Source organism: Saccostrea cucullata, unplaced genomic scaffold (assembly GCF_032062105.1).
Source record: "Saccostrea cucullata isolate Sc308-1 unplaced genomic scaffold, CSIRO_AGI_Scuc_v1 ctg5379, whole genome shotgun sequence".
NCBI classification, from domain to species: domain Eukaryota; kingdom Metazoa; phylum Mollusca; class Bivalvia; order Ostreida; family Ostreidae; genus Saccostrea; species Saccostrea cuccullata.
Window position 1 is genome coordinate 2027 of NW_026929504.1, and position 20857 is coordinate 22883.

At 29.4% G+C, this 20857-nt stretch overlaps 2 long non-coding RNA genes across 3 annotated transcripts; one reads left to right on the forward strand and one right to left on the reverse strand.

Moving 5' to 3' along the window:
- Positions 1 to 256: 256 nt before the first annotated feature.
- On the forward strand, positions 257 to 5166 carry LOC134281050 (uncharacterized). The gene is made up of 4 exons (XR_009995009.1): positions 257 to 474; positions 811 to 882; positions 1687 to 1814; positions 3410 to 5166. It is a non-coding gene; the product is annotated as an uncharacterized LOC134281050 (long non-coding RNA).
- Positions 5167 to 13911: 8745 nt separating this feature from the next.
- On the reverse strand, positions 13912 to 19207 carry LOC134281051 (uncharacterized). 2 transcript variants are annotated; one of them, XR_009995011.1, is made up of 5 exons: positions 19012 to 19207; positions 18608 to 18679; positions 18193 to 18264; positions 17258 to 17384; positions 13912 to 15667 (listed from the first exon to the last, which is right to left on the reverse strand). It is a non-coding gene; the product is annotated as an uncharacterized LOC134281051 (long non-coding RNA). The 2 variants fall into 2 exon arrangements; XR_009995010.1 differs by lacking the exon at positions 19012 to 19207 and having other exon boundaries at positions 18608 to 18896.
- Between the last annotated feature and the right edge of the window lie 1650 nt (positions 19208 to 20857).

Below are 20857 nucleotides of genomic sequence, written 5' to 3' on the forward strand. Positions count from 1 at the left end.
ATAGCCGGGTCAAGGCAGTGCAGATTAGGGGGTCTGTGGGGGATAGCCGGGTCAATTCAGTACATATAGCCCCCTAAATACCGGGGTGTGTTTACACTGTGTTTACATTATACACTACGCTGCTACTACGATTCACAACGCTGCTACTACGATTTTGGCAACGACTCAAGTTTGTTTAGGGTCCTGTGCAAAAAATGTGCTTACCTATGCATTGTGACGTCATATACTTGTAAAATTAAAGTTTCATTTTCACTTTTGTTTCTAAGAAGTGAACTTACATTTTCAGAAAATGTAGGACTATCTTTTGTTTTTCCTCTCTTTTACTATGATGATTTTCCTGCTGTGAAGCTTTTCTTGTTTAAAGCTCAATTTCTCTATGACCACTGAAGTAAACATCCTGATGCATTCTTACCATGTGAATGTTGAGAGCGGGTTCATTTTTGAAATCTCCTTTCTGACAGACATATTCCACAGGTAAGTTTGTCTTATTTTTGTTTACATTTCATATTAAGGTCATCTTTGCATTTAATCAAAATTTATATGTAAAGTTCTATTTTGAATGTAAATGCTGTATTTATCATCATTTCATGTGATTTACAGTTGTAAAACCTGCATGTAACTCAGAGTACATTTAATATTTGTATGATGGGTCATTGTATGATTGAATTTCAATCAGAAAAATATTCACTAAATTTTGGTAAAATACATGGTATCTTTTACATTTCTGTCCCTTTTGTCTGTAAATTATTGCTTTACTTACATTGTAAAATGAGGTTAAATGTGTATCACTGAATTGTATGATTTTTTCAGGATCAGCTGAGATGTTATTTCACTGGATTATTTAATGGATAGGCTTATTGGGCATATAGTTGGATATCTCTGGTAAGTTTGTCTTGTTTTTTTTTAATTGTTTACATTTCCTATGAAGTTCATCATTGCATTTAAGCATGATTATATGGTTAATTTAATTACTGTGCAATACTTATGTGATCTGTTGTCTCTGACTTACATTTATATAAGCACTTTCTTATTTAACCTAAAATATATTAACACATGATTAAGGGATCTTCAGAATATTAATAAGTCCTTTTGTATAAATCATGATATAATTTCATAATTCATTATGTATGTTACCCATGGAATTCAGACTTACTAAATGGTGATCAAAGAGATATTAATTAGGAATCTAATAAGAGAAAAGAAGGAATTTACAAAAGATTAATTCTAAGTCATTTACTTTTGTTTTGATTCTAAATATGTGTGATATATGGCATACATATAATTTCATTTTCACTTTTGTTTCTTGGTAATGAGCTTTTCAAAAAATGAAGGACTACATGTTGTACTGTGATGATGCTAAAAAAAAAAAATGTATTTTTCTGTATGCAGTACTGACAGTTATTAAACCAAAATTGAATCTGCTGTTAATAAAAAGTCTTTTAGTGTCTAAATAATTAATTTGATAATCATTTTATTTGTGATATTAATACAGTAATTGTGCTTTTTTTTTATTATCTTAAGATAACATGATGAACTTTTCTCATCTGGAGTTAATGTTAAAAACAATTTTTGAGATTAAAAACAAATATTTTCATGATCTTTTTTGACATTGTACATGTTGTATTTAAACATGCATTGTTTCATGCAGTACTCTGTCATATTAACAAAATGGTTTTATTTCTACAGTCATCAACATGGAAGATATGGTTTGTTCCTAACCATCTATAATCAATTCTCTATGAAGTTCAGACTGTCTGCTGTTCCTTTGGAAATACACAGTTAGTCAACCAACATAGAAACACACAAACTTGAAGGTAAAGTTTCAATGAGATACAATTGTAATTTTTATTTATTTATTTATTTATTTTACATATGCATGTTTATATTTTTGAATTGATAAGTAAATGATATATGATTTTTTAAATAAAGAGGGCTTGGTGGTCATGGTCATGTTTAGACTATATTGATATCCTTTAGAAAGAAAGAAGAAAAATATACAAAAATGCATGATCATTTTTTTAAACTAAAATGTATGAAATTTTTCTTTGCCAAATGAAAGTTAACAGCTAGAGCATATCTATAGAATAAGTTAAATATGGCTAATTTGTTAACCCCAGCTTCCTTAATAGCATAAATGGTAAAGATAGCAAGTTTTGACTCCAATTGCTGATGAATTCTGAATATTCCATTTAATATATTAACATTATATCACAGGGAAAGAATACTATAATGTGGTCCATTAGGATGACCAGAAAAGAAATCTTAATGACCCTCTTGACTATGTATAAAGATTGTAACCTTATAACTGATGTAAGATGATCTGATTGTGTGGAAATAAAATTTCCTGGTGTTTCTACTACCCAAGATCTTCTTATGAGTGTATGGGACTGCTGTAAACCTTCTCCTGTTTATAAAAATAATACCTTGGAGCATGACACTTTATTCATAAAAGGTACTTTCAATATCATTTCTATGAGTTTGTGTTCTTTCTGTTTAATAATGTAGTAATGAATTCAAGTGTTATATCTCCTTTAACCTCATTAATATGTATGCTTCCAAAATCTTAGATCTGTCTGTATAGTTTCTTCAGCTCTTTGAACACAAATACCCTGATTCAATCTTTTGAGGTAAACATCATAGAGACATCATAGATGATTATCAGAGTGTATATATCACAATCTTGACCATAAGGTCAATTTAAATGGTCAAAGGCACAACAAATGAAAGTGAAAACTTTTTTTTTTTTTTAAATCAGAATACATAATTTTGTAATAAACAAACACTGGAAAGTTACTCTCATAATGAGCCTTAATGTCTTCCAAGAGTTCAGTTTGGACTTCCTCCATTAATCCTTGTATCTTGTAATCCTTGTATCTCCAATGGTTTTGTGGGCTAAAAATCATGTGTCTTTAACAATCTTTTTTTTTCTGACAACTGTTTTCTCTTATCATCTATAAACTTGACTTCTTCTCTAGTCAAAGGTCTTTCAGGGTAATCCAAGTAATTCTTACCCTCTTTTGGTAATAAATGGTTATATTCTTCATTGGCTTCTTCTGCAATCAAGGGTCTTTCTATGTAATCTCTGACAACATTAGGATCACCCTTTTCTGGACATAATTGGTTATATTCTTCTTGAGAAATGATCTCAATAGTGCCATCTTTTTTTATTTTAACTGGTATACCTCTGTCTACATCTTTCTCTGAAAGAATTCTCTCTCCAAACTGAATTTTACTCATTCCTTTACTCTTTTCTTTACTAGAGGTGTTACCCATGGTTAATATGAAAAGTCAAAATCTTATGTTACAACTTGTATTTATATCCTTTTCGTCTATATTTAGAATTCCATCAAGCTTATATTACATTACAATTTTTTTTCAACTAAGACATTATTTTTTTTTTATTTTTCAGGATTCTCTAGTGAGGGCTTATGGAAATGATCTATGTCTACTCTTAGAATGGTGAAAGACTATCAGATTATGCAAAGACTAACAGAATATCCTCTCTTGGAACACTGAAACAAGAAAACCAAACTTAAGAGGATGGAGGATTTAAGAAGAACATAGATAAATATGATTTCCAACGAATTTAACCAGTACGATCATAGACTGTGGTTTACAGGATGACAAAGAAAGGACTCAGGATTGTATCTTTCACTGTCAGACACTGACTATGGATAAAGTGTAATCATTTATCAAACTGAGATCTAGTCAAATCAAGTATTGAAAATATGATTTTCTGATAGCATGAGCTCTTTAAAAACTAATTCTCACAGACCTCAAAGTATCTGAATGTGACTTTTATTTTTACCAATTCATATTGAAGACTGTTGTTATGTATGGGAATTACACATTTAAACCTTTTATTTTTCATCTAATTTTTACAACCCCCTAGAAATTACACAGATATCCAGATGCTGGATTTAATGTTATTATTTAACTTTCCTGGAATTGTAAATATATTTTGTTTGTGTATGTATCATGTTTAATTTTGAATTTAAAATTGGTCTCAATAAGACCCCCAATAAAGATGCAAGTGTCCCATAATCTGTGGTTTAATAATATCTTGAATATCTTTATCATACCATATTCATCATACTAATTACATATAGAATGGTTGTAGGAATACACTTTGTTGTTTAGGACACTTTGTCAAGGTCAAAGCATAAGATTATTGAGATGACTTCTTTGACAATAATTTGTAACTTACAAACTTCACATCATAAGTACACAGATGAAGAATCAATAAGATATTTCTATAGATTTTTTGGATCATTTACTCCTGGGTAAAAGTTAGTTAGTTACTGAGATTACTGATTTGAGTCCTGTAATGCAATAACTTAAACATTGTGTGATAACTTATAGACTTTATAAAAATTAGGTGCAAATTCTTAGGAAAGGATTGAAATGTTAATCAAATGTACAATGTTCAAGGGTGTTTATATGACTATTACTATGTAATACCTAGGGTTTCTGTAAAAATCCTATATTCACCACTTAGATAAAGACAGGTATAATATATATTTTAAACTATGATGAAGGGAAAAAAAAGTTCAAAAGCTCTCCCCTTCATATCTTTCATATTCTGTCATACACAACAATAGATAAATTGCAGTCATTTAACAAACTGAGGTCTAATCAAATCCTAGAATTGATATTGAGATTTTCTGATAGTATGAAATCTCCAAAAAAAAAAAAATTAATTCCCAGACTTCAAAGTATCTAAATGTGACTTTTGTTTTTACCAATTCATATTGAAGACAGTTGTTATGTATGAGAAGTATACATTTAAACCTTTTATTTTTCATCTTATTTCTACAACCCCTAACAAATTACACAGATGTTTAAAAGCTAGCTTTGGTGTAATTATTACTTTCCTGGAACTGTAAATACATTTTGTTTGTGTATGTGTGTGTGTGTGTCCTATTTTGAATTTAATAGGTCTCAATAGGACCCCCATAAAGATGTAAGTGTCCCCTGATCTGTGATGTAATAATATCTTGAATATTTCTATCAACCATTAGACTTCATGCTTACTACACAGAACAGGTTAGAGTAATACACTTAGTTTTATAGGACACTTTGTCAGGGTCAAAGCATGAGATTATTGAGATAACTACCTTTGACAATAATTTGTAACCTGCAAAATTCACATCATAAGTAAAGAAAGATTCGGAGATTTTCTATAGATTTTTGGATCATTTTTCTCCTGGGTAAAATTTAGTTGTTGTAACTTTAACATTTTGTGATAGGGTAGAGACTTTATATCAGCTCTATTGGGTGGCATAGCATACTCTTTGGAAAGAATTGAAATGTAAATCATATGCACTATGTTCAAGGATGTTTAAAGACTATTACTATGTAATACCTTAGAATTCTGTAAAAATTTTATTATCACTGCGTAGATAAAGACTGGTTGGAATAATTTATGTTTTGAAATAAGGTTTAGGGATAAAAGTCAAGAATGTGGATATGACTTTTATTCAAATGGTGCAGTACAGCAACTCTGGTGATTTACATACCTTCAGTCATAAATACATGTAGATAGGTATTGGGAAGACTCCTCTAGATTTTGAATTTTTAATTCAAAAGTATAGATTTTTTTTTTTAAGTTTGAAAGATTAAATGGCAGCATATCATTTGCTTGTGAATTAAAAAATAAATCCAAACATATACATCTTTGGATGATAATTGTAGAATTTTATCAATTCCTGGACTTCGGTCTTGATATCATCCTTTAATGTCCTTAAAATTTTAATGACTGTCTTTTAGTTTTAGTTGAATTAGTTTCTTTTCTACATGTGAAAATGACATCATCCAAAGAAGTTCTTCATCTGCATGTTATATGAAGAAGACAATTTTCATCACAGTGAAAGAGATTGTTTTGTTAAACATAATGCATTGATGCACAAATATACTTTTAGATTTTTAATAGCTAGGGTTCATATTTCTTAATATGGAATGCTAAGTACTGTTGATTTCCATTTTTTGTGAACAAAGACATACTAGTAGAAAAAAAAATGTACATGATGTGTTATAAAAGCATAAAACCTGATGACTTTATAATTGCTGATTAAATCAATTAGGAATTTCATCTTTGTTACATTGTAAACATTTCTAAGTAGGGCACACATCAGAAACTCTTAAAATTCTGACTATCAGGGTTTAACACAACAATTCCAAATGATTTTTGGACGCTTTTTATGTATCAAAAAAAAAAAAAAAAAAAAGACAAAACAGAATGTTTCTTAACAGATGTTCCAATGGAAAACAACCACAAAGAAATGATTTGATATGTTCTTTATGTGATTCATATAAAATGTATTTTGAAATTGTACCCTAACATTTATCTTTTGCATAAATACATTTTTTGTGGAGAATTTCTCATAACTTTGAAAAAGTAGTCTTATTGTATAATATGGTTAAGGTGATTCCACCTCACAATTTTATAGGGTCAAAGTTCAAAAACTCCATTTATTTTCATTTAAAACTTTAAATTTTATTTATTGCAAAAAATGTATAGGTCATCATATTATTTAAGATGCAAAACATAAATAAATAGAATATGTCAACATAAAAAAATCGCACATTTTTTGTAAATGGTATTATGAAAATATGTAAAAACTGGTTAAAATGCATAATTCTTGAGTGTTCCTAAATACTTCCTACTTGAAAGATACTTTTGAATTGTGAATATCAGGGAAACTATTTTACAATAAAGCAAATGCCTGAATGAAGAATTTTGAGTTATTGCCCTTGTCAACATTTTTTTTAAAGATTGAATAATTGAATAAATATAGAAAATATGCATTTTTTAAAATTCTTTAACTTAACAATATTTATCATTACACCTATTGTAATTCTTCCAAGACATATTTTTCTATTAGGTATGAATTTAAACTAATTACAGTTTTTGCAAAATATGACATCATAGGAGGGTGGAATTACCTTAGCTTAAAATTTTTAGACTTTAAAGTTGTACATGATGTGTTACACATCTTACATATGTAACCATTTCATTTCAGGGCATTCAGCATATATTGTGGTTTTGTCTTAAATTTGTTTGTTCATGTAATCAATAATTTGAGAATACTCAAATTAGGTAATGCATGAGAGAATAGGCAAGAAAATCAGGTTTAAGAAATGGTTTTTACTATTTATAAGGGGTTAATCTATATATTGAATCTATAAGTACATTTAGTCTATACAATTAAGGTATTTATGTATGAAATAAACTTGCATTTGAGCATTTTAAGACAATTGTAAACATTACTTTAACCAGTTTAAAAAATGATTAGATTCACTGTCAGCATGTTATTTCTTGTAAAATAAATGAGAAAACCAATTTTATTTGAGTCAGTTTTTTTTAATGTAAATAAGAAGCATTGGAAGATGGGAATATTTCACAAAGTTGATTGAGCATAATTCTCACTAGGACAGTAGGAGTATTATGATTTAAGCATTAAAGAAACCATTTCATATTTCAATATACAAACCATGTTTAGTCATGCAGTATATAGTTTACACTTGCCAAAAAGTAAATGATATCTCTATTCAGGGTCAATCCAAAGGTCAAAAAGGAATGAAAAAAAAAATGTTTCTCTTTATGTATCAAACATGTAGGTATTATTGCAATAAATTCACTTTATTCATTTTTTTTGTCCTCTTTCTATGTATGAATAGCTCTGATTTAGGCAATCAAAATACAAAAAGCAAATGAGTTATGTCAAATGATGAAGGTATACACCAGAAATTAACATGGACAGAGAATTTTGAGTTTCCCTCAAATATGGTTGCCAAGGGATGTGAAATAAAAACAAAATGTGGATTCATCTATTAGGATTGAGACTTGTACATATTATGAATGATGGGTACTATGACATTAAGAATGACATGAAAGAAATAAGTTTGATTCAATTATATAAACAGTTCTTAATCCATACAGTCAAAATGGAGGGCATATATTTTTCTTTATAGGCATAAAGTAACAAACACTCACCCAATGCATCAAAATTTTACTTTTTGAAGAAAAGTAACCCCACTTACTTTGTTGAGTTGACATTCATATTTTTGTGTTTGACAGGTAGACTAATGGTTTCTGACTAGTATAATGAGAACTTTTTATTTAAGAGTCATCAGATTGTTCTGATATTTTGGTTAAGATATCTGCATGACATCAATTAATTTGTTCATACAAAGGGATAAAAGCTTTTCCAGGTTTCCTCTTTACTCAGATTAGATTGTGTCTTGCTAATATATCCAACATATAAGATACTCATCAAAGTCAAACAAAGGTAAATAAATGACCTTATTAAGTTTTTAGTCAAAAGGTCAAAGAGATGTGGACATCTGCTAAATTTAATTGTTTAGTTAATATTCATCAAACTTCATGGATAGGTTAATTAAACAAACTTCATATATTTTGATTTTCAGGTCAAAGATCAGCACAATTTTTGCTATACCATTGTTGTCCATGAATATCTTAACACCTCTATTGACTTTTCAGGTTAAAGGTCAATGTATTCCTGCTACAGTAAAACTTCATTATAAGGATCTCATAGTGATATTCTTTATTTGTAAGGAATTAGGTATAAAATCTCCCACTCTTTCTATAATATGTCACTGAATGTGCTCCTTCATTTTAGAGAGTTTTACAAGCAAATCATATACTGACTTTCAATCCTTCAAAACACAATATATATTAAATCTTGAGATTCAGACTTTCAGCCTTTTAGGCTTTTAGACTCTCAGACTTTTAATCTTTAAAAACTTTCAATCTTGAGGACTGAGTATTTTAATATTCATTTTGTAAGTCTTGTCTTTTATGTCATTATGATTAATCCTTAGTAATTCAAACTTTTCATGTTTGTAAAACCAGAGTGTGAAAGTACAGTGTTTGTGTAATCTTCTTAATGTTTATCTATAAATACTGATTTTAATACAGTCAAATATAATTTTGTGATGATCAAAATTTTAAAACTGAATTCAAAGACAAACTGTCTGACCTATACATATTTAGAATTTCAATATCATACACTCTTGAATATCCATAAATATCAAAATATAATGATTCAGCATTAGCTATCATCCATACACTTGTTAACCTAAGGAAGGCTCTTATCATAAGTTAAACGCATGAAATTCCTCATGCAATTTTGAAGAATTTCTGTTATAAAGGATGCTAAAGACAAAAAGCCCATAAATTTCCAAGTACAGTGATAATTTTAAAAACTATATATCCACATTAAATTGAGTAACATTTGAAGAACCTTTCTTCCTTTATAACTCATGACATTTCATGCAGATAGTGGGTATAATGTGTAAATAATCTTAATGAAAAGAGGATGGTGTAAAGTTAGCCTCACCCCACACCCAAGGGAGAGGGGGGAAACTATCAATGAGGTGATAAAATCAGAGTTTATTTTTAAATATTTGTTAGCATTCTTATGAACACAGATGTAAATAAAGATTAAAAAAAAATTATAAAATTGTTTGTCCAGGAAACATGAAATAAAGTTAAAAAAATAAATAAAAAAAGGAAATGAAAAATTAATTTAATTCAATCTTATGACTTTTTTTTTAAAAAAACAAATTTAATTCAATTTTATAATTTTTTTAACTTTAAAATTCATGTTTCCTGGACAAAAGAAGGGTTCAACCCCCTTCCCCTCTCCCTTGGGTGTGGGGTGAGGCTAACTTTACACCATCCTCTTTTCATTAAGATTATTTACACATTATAGCCACTATCTGCATGAAATGTCATGAGTTATAAAGCAAAAAAGGTTCTTCAAATGTTACTCAATTTAATGTGGATATACAGTTTTAAAAAATTATTACTACATGTACTTGGAAATTTATGGGCCTTTTGTCTTTAGCATCCTTTATAACAGAAATTCTTCAAAATTGCATGAGGAATTTCATGCGTTTAACTTATGATAAGAGCCTTCCTTAGGTTAACAAGTGTATGGATGATAGCTAATGCTGAATCATTATATTTTGATATTTATGGATATTCAAGAGTGTATGATATTGAAATTCTAAATATGTATAGGTCAGGCAGTTTGTCTTTGAATTCAGTTGGAAATTTTGATCATCAGAAAATTATATTTGACTGTATTAAAATCAGTATTTATAGATAAACATTAAGAAGATTACACAAACACTGTACTTTCACACTCTGGTTTTACAAATATGAAAAGTTTGAATTACTAAGGATTAATCGTAATGACATAAAAGACAAGACTTACAAAATAAATATTAAAATACTCAGTCCTCAAGATTGAAAGTTTTTAAAGATTGAAAGTCTGAAAGTTTTTAAGATTGAAATCCTAAAAGGCTAAAAGCCTGAAACTCGAGATTCAATATATATTGTGTTTTGAAGGATTGAAAGTCAGTATATGATTTGCTTGTAAAACTCTCTAAAATAAAGGAGCACATTCAGTGACATATTATAGAAAGAGTGAGAGATTTTATACCTAATTTCTTACAAATAAAAAGTATCACTATGAGATCCTTATAATGAAGTTTTTTTACTGTAGCAGGAATACATTGACCTTTTAACCTGAAAAGTCAATAGAGGTGGTAAGATATTCATGGACAACAATGGTATAGCAAAAATTGTGCTGATCTTTGACCTGAAAATCAAAATATATGAAGTTTGTTTAATTAACCTATCCATGAAGTTTGATGAATATTAACTAAACAATTAAATTTAGCAGATGTCCACATCTCTTTGACCTTTTGACTAAAAACTTAATAAGGTCATTTATTTACCTTTGTTTGACTTTGATGAGTATCTTATATGTTGGATATATTAGCAAGACACAATCTAATCTGAGTAAAGAGGAAACCTGGAAAAGCTTTTATCCCTTTGTATGAACAAATTAATTGATGTCATGCAGATATCTTAACCAAAATATCAGAACAATCTGATGACTCTTAAATAAAAAGTTCTCATTATACTAGTCAGAAACCATTAGTCTACCTGTTAAACACAAAAAATATGAATGTCAACTCAACAAAGTAAGTAGGGTTCCTTTTCTTCAAAAAGTAAAATTTTGATGCATTGGGTGAGTGTTTGTTACTTTATGCCTATAAAGAAAAATATATGCCCTCCATTTTGACTGTATGGATTAAGAACTGTTTATATAATTGAATCAAACTTATTTCTTTCATGTCATTCTTAATGTCATAGTACCCATCATTCATAATATGTACAAGTCTCAATCCTAATAGATGAATCCACATTTTGTTTTTATTTCACATCACTTGGCAGCCATATTTGAGGGAAACTCAAAATTCTCTGTCCATGTTAATTTCTGGTGTATACCTTCATCATTTGACATAACTCATTTGCTTTTTGTATTTTGATTGCCTAAATCAGAGCTATTCATACATAGAAAGAGGACATAAAAAATGAATACAGTGAATTTATTGCAATAATACCTACATGTTTGATACATAAAGAGAAAATTTTTTTTTCATTCCTTTTTGACCTTTGGATTGACCCTGAATAGAGATATCATTTACTTTTTGGCAAGTGTAAACTATATACTGCATGACTAAACATGGTTTGTATATTGAAATATGAAATGGTTTCTTTAATGCTTAAATCATAATACTCCTACTGTCCTAGTGAGAATTATGCTCAATCAACTTTGTGAAATATTCCCATCTTCCAATGCTTCTTATTTACATTAAAAAAAAAAACTGACTCAAATAAAATTGTTTGTTTTCTCATTTATTTTACAAGACTTAACATGCTGACAGTGAATCTAATCATTTTTTAAACTGGTTAAAGTAATGTTTACAATTGTCTTAAAATGCTCAAATGCAAGTTTATTTCATACATAAATACCTTAATTGTATAGACTAAATGTACTTATAGATTCAATATATAGATTAACCCCTTATAAATAGTAAAAACCATTTCTTAAACCTGATTTTCTTGCCTATTCTCTCATGCATTACCTAATTTGAGTATTCTCAAATTATTGATTACATGAACAAACAAATTTAAGACAAAACCACAATATATGCTGAATGCCCTGAAATGAAATGGTTACATATGTAAGATGTGTAACACATCATGTACAACTTTAAAGTCTCCAAAATTTTAATAAGGTAATTCCACCCTCCTATGATGTCATAGGTTTTTTGTAATTAGTTTAAATTCATACCTAATAGAAAAATATGTCTTGGAAGAATTAGAATAGGTGTAATGATAAATATTGTTAAGTTAAAGAATTAAAAAAAAATGCATATTTTCTATATTTAATCAATTATTCAATAAAAAAAAATGTTGACAAGGGCAATAACTCCTTCTTTCTTCATTCAGGCATTTGCTTTATTGTAAAATAGTTTCCCTGATATTCACAATTCAAAAGTATCTTTCAAGTAGGAAATATTTATGAACATTAAGCATCAGAATTATGCATTTTAACCAGTTTTTACATATTTTCATAATACCATTACAAAAAATGTGCGATTTTTTTATGTTGACATACACTTCTATTTATTTATGTTTTGCATCTTAAATAATATGATGACCTATACATTTTTTGCAATAAATGGAAAATTTAAAGTATATTAAATGAAAATAAATGCAGTTTTTGTACTTTGAACCTATAAAATTGTGAGGGTGGAATCACCTTAACCATATTATACAATAAGACTACTTTTTCAAAGTTATGAGAAATTCTCCACAAAAAATGTATTTATGCAAAAGATAAATGTTAGGGTACAACTTTTCAAAATACATTTTATATGAATCACATAAAGAACATATCAAATCATTTCTTTGTGGTTGTTTTCCATTGGAACATCTGTGAACAAACATTCTGTTTTTTTTTTTTTTTTTTGATACATAAAAAGCGTCCAAAAATCATTTGGAATTGTTGTGTTAAACCCTGATAGTCAGAATTTTAAGAGTTTCTGATGTGTGCCCTACTTAGAAATGTTTACAATGTAACAAAGATGAAACTCATAATTGATTTAATCAGCAAATATAAAGTCATCAGGTTTACACATGCTTTTCTAACACATCATGTACATTTTTTTTCTACTAGTATGTCTTTGTTCACAAAAAATTGAAATCAACAGTACTTAGCATTCCATATTAAGAAATATGAACCCTAGCTATTAAAAATCTAAAAGTATATTTGTGCATCAATGCATTATGTTTAACAAAACAATCTCTTTCACTGTGATGAAAATTGTCTTCTTCATATAACATACAGATGAAGAACTTCTTTGGATGATGTAATTTTCACATGTAGAAAAGAAACTAATTCAACTAAAACTAAAAGACAGTCATTAAAATTTTAAGGACATATAAGGATGATATCAAGACCGAAGTCCAGGAATTGATAAAATACTACAATTATCATCTAAAGATGTATATGATTGGATTTATTTTTTAATTCACAAGCAAATGATATGCTGCTATTCAATCTTTCAAACTTTAAAAAAATCTATACTTTTGAATTAAAAATTTCAAAATCTAGAGGAGTCTTCCCAATACCTATCTACATGTATTTATGACTGAAGGTATGTAAATCACCAGAGTTGCTGTACTGCACCATTTGAATAAAAGTCATATCCACATTCTTGACTTTTTTCCCTAAACCTTATTTCAAAACATAAATTATTCCAACCAGTCTTTATCTACGCAGTGATAAATTTTTTTTTTTTTTTTTTTTTTACAGAATTCTAAGGTATTACATAGTAATAGTCTTTAAACATCCTTGAACATAGTGCATATGATTTACATTTCAATTCTTTCCAAAGAATATGCTATGCCACCCAATAGAGCTGATATAAAGTCTCTAGGTTATCACAAAATGTTAAAGTTACAACAACTAAATTTTACCCAGGAGAAAAATGATCCAAAAATCTATAGAAAATCTCCGAATCTTTCTTTACTTATGATGTGAATTTTGCAGGTTACAAATTATTGTCAAAGGTAGTTATCTCAATAATCTCATGCTTTGACCCTGACAAAGTGTCCTATAAAACTAAGTGTATTACTCTAACCTGTTCTGTGTAGTAAGCATGAAGTCTAATGGTTGATAGAAATATTCAAGATATTATTACATCACAGATCAGGGGACACTTACATCTTTATGGGGGTCCTATTGAGACCTATTAAATTCAAAATACACACACACACACACATACACAAACAAAATGTATTTACAGTTCCAGGAAAGTAATAATTACACCAAAGCTAGCTTTTAAACATCTGTGTAATTTGTTAGGGGTTGTAGAAATAAGATGAAAAATAAAAGGTTTAAATGTATACTTCTCATACATAACAACTGTCTTCAATATGAATTGGTAAAAATAAAAGTCACATTTAGATACTTTGAAGTCTGGGAATTATTTTTTTTTTTTTTTGAAGATTTCATACTATCAGAAAATCACAATATCAATTCTAGGATTTGATTAGACCTCAGTTTGTTAAATGACTGCAATTTATCTATTGTTGTGTATGACAGAATATGAAAGATATGAAGGGGAGAGCTTTTGAACTTTTTTTTCCCTTCATCATAGTTTAAAATATATATTATACCGGTCTTTATCTATGTAGTGAATATAGGATTTTTACAGAAACCCTAGGTATTACATAGTAATAGTCATATAAACACCCTTGAACATTGTACATTTGATTAACATTTCAATCCTTTCCTAAGAATTTGCACCTAATTTTTATAAAGTCTATAAGTTATCACACAATGTTTAAGTTATTGCATTACAGGACTCAAATCAGTAATCTCAGTAAGTAACTAACTTTTACCCAGGAGTAAATGATCCAAAAAATCTATAGAAATATCTTATTGATTCTTCATCTGTGTACTTATGATGTGAAGTTTGTAAGTTACAAATTATTGTCAAAGGTAGTTATCTCAATAATCTTATGCTTTGACCTTGACAAAGTGTCCTAAACAACAAAGTGTATTCCTACAACCATTCTATATGTAATTAGTATGATGAATATGGTATGATAAAGATATTCAAGATATTATTAAACCACAGATTATGGGACACTTGCATCTTTATTGGGGGTCTTATTGAGACCAATTTTAAATTCAAAATTAAACATGATACATACACAAACAAAATATATTTACAATTCCAGGAAAGTTAAATAATAACATTAAATCCAGCATCTGAATATCTGTGTAATTTCTAGTGTGTTGTAAAAATAAGATGAAAAATAAAAGGTTTAAATGTATATTCTCATACATAACAACAGTCTTCAATATGAATTGGTAAAAATAAAAGTCACATTCAGATACTTTGAGGTCCGTGAGAATTAGTTTTTAAAGAGCTCATGCTATCAGAAATCATATTTTCAATACTTGATTTGACTAGATCTCAGTCTGATAAATGATAACAGTTTATCCATACTCAGTGTCTGACAGTGAAAGATACAATCATGGGTCCTTTCTTTGTCATCCTGTAAACCACAGTCTATGATAATACTGGTTAAATTCGTTGGAAATCATATTTATCTATGTGCTTCTTAAATCCTCCATCCTCTTAAGTTTGGTTTTCTTGTTTCAGTGTTCCAAGAGAGGATATTCTGTTAGTCTTTGCATAATCTGATAGTCTTTCACCATTCTGAGAGTAGACATAGATCATTTCCATAAGCCCTCACTAGAGAATCCTGAAAAATAAAAAAAAATGTCTTAGTTGAAAAAAAAAATTGTTATATAATATAAGCTTGATGGAATTCTAAATATAGACAAAAAGGGTATAAATACAAGGTGTTACATCAGATTTTGACTTTTCATATTAACCATGGGTAACACCTCTAGTAAAGAAAAGAGTAAAGGAATGAGTAAAATTCAGTTTGGAGAGAGAATTCTTTCAGAGAAAGATGTAGACAGAGGTATACCAGTTAAAATAAAAAAAGATGGCACTATTGAGATCATTTCTCAAGAAGAATATAACCAATTATGTCCAGAAAAGGGTGATCCTAATGTTGTCAGAGATTACATAGAAAGACCCTTGATTGCAGAAGAAGCCAATGAAGAATATAACCATTTATTACCAAAAGAGGGTAAGAATTACTTGGATTACCCTGAAAGACCTTTGACTAGAGAAGAAGTCAAGTTTATAGATGATAAGAGAAAACAGTTGTCAGAAAAAAAAAGATTGTTAAAGACACAGGATTTTTAGCCCACAAAACCATTGGAGATACAAGCATTACAAGATACAAGGATTAATGGAGGAAGTCCAAACTGAACTCTTGGAAGACATTAAGGCTCATTATGAGAGTAACTTTCCAGTGTTTGTTTATTACAAAATTATGTATTCTGATTAAAAAAAAAAAAAAAAAAGTTTTCACTTTCATTTGTTGTGCCTTTGACCATTTAAATTGACCTTATGGTCAAGATTGTGATATATACACTCTGATAATCATCTATGATGTCTATGATGTTTACCTCAAAAGATTGAATCAGGGTATATTTGTGTTCAAAGAGCTGAAGAAATTTAATACAGACAGATCTAAGATTTTGGAAGCATACATATTAATGAGGTTAAAGGAGATATAACACTTGAATGCATTACTACATCATTAAAAAGAAAGAACACAAACTCATAGAAATGATATTGAAAGTACCTTTTATGAATAAAGTGTCATGCTCCAAGGTATTATTTTTATAAACAGGAGAAGGTTTACAGCAGTCCCATACACTCATAAGAAGATCTTGGGTAGTAGAAACACCAGGAAATTTTATTTCCACACAATCAGATCATCTTACATCAGTTATAAGGTTACAATCTTTATACATAGTCAAGAGGGTCATTAAGATTTCTTTTCTGGTCATCCTAATGAGCCACATTATAGTATTCTTTCCCTTTGATATAATGTTAATATTAAATGGAAAATTCAGAATTCATCAGCAATTGAAGTCAAAACTTCTTATCTTTACCAACTATGCTATTAAGGAAGCTGGGGGGTTAACAAATTAGCCATATTTAACTTATTCTATAGATATGCTATCTTCAGCTGTTAACTATCATTTGGCAAAGAAAAATTTCATACATTTTAGTTTTAAAATTTAATCATGAATTTTTCTGCCTTTTCTTCTTCTTCTAAAGGATATCAATATAGTTTAAACATGACCATGACCACCAAGCCCTCTTTATTTAAAAATCATATATCATTTACTTATCAATTCAAAAATATATACATGCATATGTAAAATGAATAAATAAAAATTACAATTGTATCTCATTGAAACTTTACCTTCAAGTTTGTGTGTTTCTATGTTGATTGACTAACTGTGTATTTCCAAAGGAAGGGCAGACAGTCTGAACTTCATAGAGAATTGATTACAGATGGTAAGGAACAAACATATCTTCCATGTTGATGACTGTAGAAATAAAAGCATTTTGTTAATATGACAGAGTACTGCATGAAACAATGCATGTTTAAATACAACATGTACAATGCCAAAAAAGATCATGAAAATATTTGTTTTTAATCTCAAAAAATTGTTTTTAACATTAACTCCAGATGAGAAAAGTTCATCATGTTATCTTCAGATAGTAAAAAAAAAAAGCACAATTACTGTATTAATATCACAAATAAAATGATTATCAAATTAATTATTTAGACACTAAAAGACTTTTTATTAACAGCAGATTCAATTTTGGTTTAATAACTGTCAGTACTGCATACAGAAAAATACATTTTTTTAAGCATCATCACAGTACAACATGTAGTCCTTCATTTTTTTTTAAAGCTCATTACCAAGAAACAAAAGTGAAAATGAAATTATATGTATGCCATATATCACACATATTTAGAATCAAAACATAAGTAAATGACTATTAGGATTAATCTTTTGTAAATTCCTTCCTTTTCTCTTATTAGATTCCTAATTAATATCTCTTTGATCACCATTTAGTAAGTCTGAATTCCATGGGTAACATACATAATGAATTATGAAATTATATCATGATTTATACAAAAGGACTTATTAATATTCTGAAGATCCCTTAATCATGTGTTAATATATTTTAGGTTAAATAAGGGTGTGCTTATATAAATGTAAGTTAGAGACAACATATCACATAAGTATTACACAGTAATTAAATTAACCATATAATCATGCTTAAATGCAAAGATGACCTTCATAGGAAATGTAAACAATTAAAAAAAAAACAAGACAAACTTACCAGAGATATCCAACTATATGCCCAATAAGCCTATCCATTAAATAATCCAGTGAAATAACATCTCAGCTGATCCTGAAAAAATCATACAATTCAGTGATACACATTTAACCTCATTTTACAATGTAAGTAAAGCAATAATTTACAGACAAAAGGGACAGAAATGTAAAAGATACCATGTATTTTACCAAAATTTAGTGAATATTTTTCTGATTGAAATTCAATCATAGAATGACCCATCATAGAAATATTAAATGTACTCTGAGTTACATGCAGGTTATACAACTGTAAATCACATGAAATGATGATAAATACAGCATTTACATTCAAAATAGAACTTTACATTTAAATTATGATTAAATGCAAAGATGACCTTCATAGGAAATGTAAACAATTAAAAAAAACAAGACAAACTTACCAGAGATATCCAACTATATGCCCAATAAGCCTATCCATTAAATAATCCAGTGAAATAACATCTCAGCTGATCCTGAAAAAATCATACAATTCAGTGATACACATTTAACCTCATTTTACAATGTAAGTAAAGCAATAATTTACAGACAAAAGGGACAGAAATGTAAAAGATACCATGTATTTTACCAAAATTTAGTGAATATTTTTCTGATTTAAATTCAATCATAGAATGACCCATCATACAAATATTAAATGCACTCTGAGTTACATGCAGGTTATACAACTGTAAATCACATGAAATGAGGATAAATACAGCATTTACATTCAAAATAGAACTTTACTTATGATAATTATGATTAAATGCAAAGATGACCTTCATAGGAAACAAAAATAAGACAAACTTACATAAAGAATATGTCTGTCAGAAAGGAGATTTCAAAAATGAACGCGGTCTCAACATTCACATGGTAAGAATGCATCAGGATGTTTACTTCCGTGGTCATAGAGAAATTGAGCTTTAAACAAGAAAAGCTTCACAGCAGGAAAATCATCATAGTAAAAGAGAGGAAAAAACAAAAGATAGTCCTACATTTTCTGAAAATGTAAGTTCACTTCTTAGAAACAGAAGTGAAAATGAAACTTTAATTTTACAAGTGTATGACGTCACAATGCATATGTAAGCATATTTTTTGCACACGACCCTAAACAAAATTTTTTGACGGTCGTGATGCCAAAATCGTAGTAGCAGCGTTGTGAATCGTTATAAGCTTGTGTGTGTTGTATAATGTAAACACAGTGTAGTAAAAAACACCCTAGATATATATTTAGGGGCTATATGTATTTAGGGGGCTATATGTAATGAATTGAATTGACCCGGCTATCCCCCACAGACCCCCTAATCTGCACTGCCTTGACCCGGCTATCCCCCAGACCCCCAATCTGCACTCCCTTGACCCGGCTATCCCCCCAGACCCCCCAATCTGCACTCCCTTGACCCGCCTATCCCCCAGCCAATCAGAATCCAGCATTTTTGACCTCATTTGCATAAAAAGTGCACTCAGTTGAACCCCCATCCGGTTTATACTACTATTTAGCCAATTTCATAAATTTCTGGATTTTTTTCCTCATTTGCATAAAAAGTGCACTAATTTCAGCATCACTATCTTTTCCTTAAATATATCCGAATATTTCCTATAGTAAAGGTAATGTTGGGGAAAAATAGCTGTGATTTTGTTCCTCTTTAAAAAGTGGGGGGGCACAGACATACTCTTGCCCCCCCAGATCTGAAAGTGGGGGGGCTAGTGCCCCCGCTGCCCCCCTTGTGACTACGCCTATGGAGTAGTTTTGTTTCAAATATAATATAAATTATTTTTCTCTTCAAAAATCTATTTAAAAAACAAGAGGCCCATGGGCCACATCGCTCACCTGAGCACTAAGGGTAGGAAAAAATAGAAAATGGCTTTTTATTGTAAAGTTTAAATCCAAAAGTAGTCCCATGACCAATCATGGATTTGCTATTTTTTAGAAAATGATTTTTTAAAGAATTTTCCTACATATATCTTTAAACTTTGGTCAGCCATTTTGGCCCCGCCCTACCCCCGGGGGTCATGATTTGAACAAACTTGAATCTACACTACTTGAGCATGCTTCCATATAAATATGATGAATTATGGCTTTGTCATTCTTGAGAAGAAGATTTTTAAAGAATTTTCCTACATATTTCTATGTAAAACTTTGGTCGGCCATTTTGACCCCGCCCTACCCCCGGGGGTCATGATTTGGACAAACTTGAATCTACACTACCTGAGCATGCTTCCATTTAAATATGATGAATTATGGCTTTTTCATTCTTGAGAAAAAGATTTTTAAAGAATTTTCCTATATATTTGTAAGTAAAATTTTGGTCAGCCATTTTGGCCCCGCCCTACCCCTAGGGGTCATGATTTGAACAAATTTGAATCTACACTACCTGAGCATGCTTCCATATAAATATAATGAATAATGGCTTTGTCATTCTTGAGAAGAAGATTTTTAAAGAATTTTCCTATATATTTCTATGTAAAACTTAGTTCGGCCATTTTGGCCCCGCCCTACCCCCGGGGGTCATGATTTGAATAAACTTGAATCTACACTACCTGAGGATGTTTCCCCATAAGTTTCATCTTTCCTGGCACAGTGGTTCTTGAGAAGAAGATTTTTAAAATATGCCACCAAATTTTCATTAATTCCCAATTATCTCCCCTTAAATGAG